A 6,000-nucleotide genomic window follows, 5' to 3' on the forward strand; every position below is an offset into this window, starting at 1 on the left:
AGTTTTTCAAATTTATCAATTTCAGATTTTAACTTTCAAAACATGCAAATTTTGACCGTTTATGAAGATTTAGTCAGTTCGGTTTTCAGTCAGGTTTCAGGTAACGAAGACTTGAGCTCCAACATCGTACGATCGAAAATAAAGCAGAAATAAAATCTTTTTGGCTTTTATAAAATTTATATTAAAACAGATTTTAGGTGTGTTTTAATATTAAGAAAGACAACAATTCAAAATCCTTTGAGTGTTATCAAACGACATCACCGCTAATGTCGTGCTGATATGCACCAAACGACGAAACTGTTTAAAAGAAAGACAATAAAAGTTAAGCAGTAAAAAAATAAATATATACAAACATTCTTTTTGCGAGTTTCGAGGGTAAGAGAATCATATCAGTGTACGGTCATGCCAAAACACTCTTGTTGTTCAGTTAGTTAACATTAAGATAAGCATCCTATAACAATTATCGGTATTGTTGTCCACTTAAGCTCAACTTATCAGATGTAATCATGGCGAGGGGATACGTTAAGGTATGATTTATACTTACCGACCGGTGTTCATCCACATCACGACACATTCCCGTATCAAGGTATGCACGAGAGTTCATCTTACCGGTGAGTATACCGATTATCATCTGTTTGACCATATAAATTGTGAGATACTCACTTATTTTGAATTGAAAACAAGCCCTATGTGATATAATCACTTATTGATGAGGAACTTGATTTTCGTATGCATGAGGGCACAGGTGCAAGTCCGTGAACAGGTCAGTACTTCCGTACAGCAGAGAGACGAACTTGACACCCGGATAAATGTGATATTTTATCACTTATTTGATTTGGACATGTGATTGTTTATCACTTATTGAGGTCGAATGCAGTATGTAATATGTACACGTATGTATAGTATCATGGAAGATCTAGACTTGAGTCCCCGTTATTTTTCGGTAAAAGATACAACCATGATACCCAGATGATAAGCAGCATAAAGACCGAATATCTCAGAACCTCGGCAATCTATCAAACGAAATTTCGGTACTAAGACCATATGCCAATGAATGGTTCCCACCTGATCTTCAGTCGATTAAGATTTATATCACCCTGCACACTTTAAAATGATTGTGAGCCTACCGATACATCTTATATAGAGCTGCTTATCGTTTTGCATTTAAGGTTTAAAGAGGTTAGGATAGACCACTGATGTACTATCATTTTCTCTTTTGCTCGCCAGGAAACTCATTTTTGATTTTCTATTGTTTTTGTGTTTTTGAAATTTTACGATGTTTTTGGATTTTCCGATTTTTGGACTTACTTACTCCCCCTAAAATCAATAAACTAAGACAAATTTAAAACACAAAGGTATTTACAAAAATGATTTTCCGATGTTGGTTTTACTCTTGCTTGACCTTAATGCCGTTTACCAATAATAAGAAATCAAATCTAGATTTGTCAAAAGCTTTGGTAAATAAGTCGGCACGTTGGTCATCGGTGTGGACCTTAACAACATCGATTAGCCTTTTCTCAAAGCAATCACGTATGAAGTGATATTTGATTTCGATGTGTTTGGTCTTTGAATGCTGCACAGGATTTTTAGTGATATCTAAAGCAGCAGAATTATCAACGTAAATAGGAGTAGTTAGGAATTCAAAACCGTAGTCCCGCATTTGTTGTTGAATCCAAAGAACTTGGGAGCAACAACTTGAGGCAGCAATGTATTCAGCTTCGCATGTTGATGTAGCTACACACGTCTGCTTCTTGCACTGCCATGTGACTAGGCGATTTCCTAAGAACTGACATCCAGCCGTTGTGGATTTACCGTCGATTTTGCATCCGCCAAAATCAGAATCACTGAAAGCTACCAATTCAAAGTTATTATCCCTAGGGTACCACAGACCGGTGTCAGGGTACGCCTTCAAATAACGAAAAATCCTTTTAACAGCAGCAAGATGTGAGGCCTTCGGGTTAACTTGATATCTGGCAAGCAGGCATGTTGGGTACATTATGTCTGGCCTTGATGCTGTGAGGTACATAAGAGATCCGATCATAGCGCGATAGTTTGAGGGACGAACAGCTTCTCCCTTCAAATCTGGAGTAATTCCGTGATTAGTTGGCAATGGGGTACCAATGGGCGTTGCATCAGACATCTGGAACCGGCTCAAGATGTCACCAACATATTTAGTCTGATGGATGAATATCCCAGACTCCGTTTGTTGTACTTGTAGGCCCAAGAAGAAAGTCATTTCCCCCATAGCACTCATCTCGAATTTATCCTGCATAATGCGCTCGAATTCCCTACACAAGACATCATTAGTAGAACCAAAAATAATGTCATCAACGTATACCTGTACCAGAAGAAGATCTCCATCTTGTTCCTTGATGAAAAGAGTACAGTCGATAAGACCTCTACGAAAACCGTTCTCCAGCAGATAGTGAGATAAGGTTGCATACCAAGCTCGCGGTGCTTGATGAAGACCATAAAGAGCTTTGTTTAGCAACCAAACCCGATCGGGATGGATAGGATCTTCAAAACCCGGAGGCTGTTCGACGTACACCTCTTCTTCAACCACACCATGTAAAAATGCACTTTTCACGTCCATCTGATAAACCTTGAATCCTTTGAAGGACGCATAGGCTAGAAAGATTCGAATTGCTTCGAGACGTGCAACAGGTGCATAGACTTCGTTGTAGTCGATCCCTTCAATCTGACGAAAACCCTGAACGACTAAACGTGCTTTGTTTCGGATAACAACTCCGCGGTCATCCTTTTTGCATTTGAAAACCCAACGGGTACCAATCTTCTTGTATCCAGCAGGTTTCTCTACGAGTTTCCAGACACCCAGCTTCTGGAATTGTTGCAGTTCTTCCTGCATTGCTTCAACCCAAGCGTTATCTTTCAAGGCTTCTTTCCACGTTCTTGGTTCTTCTTGTGAGACATAACACGCGAAAGACCAATCGTTTTGTTGCCCGGATTCTCGAATAGCTGCATACAAGCCTGCATTGTTGTTGTTTCGCAACATGTTTCTTGTTTGAACGCCACTCTGCACATTTCCAATGATGTTTTGTTGAGGATGGGTATTATGAATCCTTGTTTCTGGATTATCTGGAACTGGAACATTTATACCCAGGTTGTTAAGATTAAGATCAACAACCAAATCAAGACCCGGAATTGACGAAGAGGATGATGCAGTAGTCTCAGCTGTTCTATGGGCATCTACTGGAGGAGTACCCTCTGAAGTACCATGAACTGCTGTTGTAGGAGCTTCCTGATCTGCATCTAGAAATTCATCATCCTCTGAAGATTCGTTCAATTCGTTTGCATCATGAAAATCCTCATTGTTGAGAGTATTATTGTTCACCGAAGAAGATGGTTCTTGATTAACAAGAATTGGACGAACCACCGGTGAAACTGTTGCATTGTCACTCTCGAAAAACATCCTAGCCGCAGCATTTTCTTCAACGGCTTCAACATTGATCGAATTGAAAAAGTCATCGTACTCAAACATCCAAGGTTGACCCGGATTTTTGACTGGCAAGGTGTGCCTCTGTACTCTGACCTCAGACCATTCCTCGACCCTTTTAGTCTCTAGATTCCAGACTCGTAAGTTAGGGGTGGCATACCCAAGAAAGTATCCATCAATTGCTCTTGCCCCAAACTTTCCATTAGGATCGATGATTGTGCATGGAGCTCCAAACGGTTCTAGATAAGACAAATCTGGTTTCCGTTTTTGAAGAAGCTCAAAGCAGGTCTTGTTGTGTCTTTTGACTGTAAGGACTCTGTTCAATGTGTAACATGCAGAGGCCACAGCTTCAGTCCAGAATGGAATGGGCAACTGTGACTCTACCAACATTGTCCTAGCAGTCTCGATCAATGTGCGGTTCTTACGTTCAGCGACACCATTCTGTTGAGGAGTATAAGCTGCACTAAACTCATGAAGAATACCCTTTGAAGTGCAGAACTCCGCCATGGAATGATTCTTAAATTCAGTACCATTGTCGCTACGTATCCGCCTAACCTTCAACTTATACAAATTCTCAATTTGAATGATCAAGTTTTTGATAATGCCAAAGGTTTCACTCTTGTGTGCCATGAACGCAACCCAAGAAAATCTTGAATAATCATCAGTAACCACGAGGCAGTATTGATCACCCCGAATACTCTTATGCTTGACAGGACCGAACAAATCCATGTGCAAGCGTTCAAGAGGAACTGCCACCGTGTTGATCTTCTTTGTAGGGTGCTTCTTCTTTGTTTGCTTTCCTTTCTGGCACGAAACACAGACGTCTTGAAGATGGAAATTTTTGAGAGGAACACCATTCACCAATTCATTTGATACCAAATGATTCATTTTGCGTAAGTGAATGTGACCCATGCGTCTGTGCCAAGAGATAGTGTCTTTTTCTGTGGCTTTTGAAACGAAACAAGTTGCTTGTGCAGACGTAGTAATAGCTTGGCTCATGTCAAGGACATACAAATCATTTATCCTTGGAGCCGACAAGAGAATCCATTCTTTTGGAATTTTGAAGCCGGGCTTCAGCACATAACATCCATTAGCATCAAAGTGTACTGAAAATTTCTTGTCACAGATTTGAGAAACACTAAGAAGATTGTGATCAAGTTGTTGCACAAAATTGATCTTGTCAAAGCTGACAATCCCGTTAGATATCATTCCTTCTCCCGTAATATATCCACCTTTATCTCCAGCAAAAGCAACATAACCTCCTCTAATAGATTTAACGTCGTAGAGAAGCTTCATGTCGCCTGTCATGTGCCTGGATGCCCCACTATCAACAATCCAATGACTACTGATAGTTCCTCCTGAAGCACCCTGCACATGAACTCAAATGAATTAGTTGGAGATGGGGACCCAAGCCATTGTGGTCTTGGGTCTTCCATTTTCATCAATGACAATAACTTCTTGTCTTTGATGGTTGGTGAATTGTGATGGTCCCCCTGATTCAGTAACCGTTTTTGGTTTCCAAGTCTGTTTGGTTTCACCAGTGTTTTTCTTTAAAAGTTTAACTTCTTGATGATTTGAAGTTTTAGAATTGTCTGGTTTTACAACAACAGATTGTTTTTGAACCGCATCGGTTTTAATTGCTTTTTCTATCTTTTTGACCCGTTGGCGTTTCTGTTTCTTTTCCCTTTCTTTTACAAGGCGGGGATCTTGTTTTGTGGAAACAGTTGGCTTACGGTCAGTTTTGCCACGGGGATCATCAACCTTTCCTTTCTGCTTATGAAGATATGGGCAGTTTCTAATAATGTGCCCAATGGTTCCACACTCAAAACATGATCTTCGTTCTACAAACCCCGAAGAATCATGTGATCGTCTAGCCGATGATGTTGAACTTTGTGAACCCGAGGTACTAGGTTTTGAACTGCTTGGTTCATTTCTTTTCTCGACAATAGTTTTCTTGACAAAATCTAAGTTAGATTGGTTTTCAAACTTTTCAATTTTGTCTGTTCCCGTCGATTTCACAAAGTTAACATTCTTCTTCTTCTTTTGGTTCGGCTTCTTGTTAGCTTGAGCCGGTGTTTTACCTTTGGGTTTGGTGTGATTTTGCTGTGTTGGCACTGTTGGTAATTTCTTGTTACCAAATTGTTTTCGAATTTCAGCCTTTGGAATAGGAGGACATTGTGTAACTGTAACTTTAGGTCCTGCCTTTCCCAAGAACTTACTCGTCGAATTCTCAAAGACTTTGCAGATTAAGGATTGATTAACATTCTTAATGGGAAAATCTTTGTCTGAGTAAATTTTATCATCACCAACTAGAGTGTACAGCAAATTCACACTCTCCGGCTCTTCTGCAGATGAGGACTCAGTTGCAATAGTCTTAGCGGGTTGTACAGGGGGATCACATAGAATGTGATTCTCAAGAGGTATGTCCTCATTTTTGACTACCGCATCAGACTTTGCTGGGACAGTATCATCAGATTCATCATCAGACGAATCAGCATCCTCAATCACAACTGGAGGATCTTGATTCTGTTCAGCACTCACAAATG

This window comes from Helianthus annuus, chromosome 11, assembly GCF_002127325.2.
Source record: "Helianthus annuus cultivar XRQ/B chromosome 11, HanXRQr2.0-SUNRISE, whole genome shotgun sequence".
Classification (NCBI taxonomy): Eukaryota; Viridiplantae; Streptophyta; class Magnoliopsida; order Asterales; family Asteraceae; genus Helianthus; species Helianthus annuus.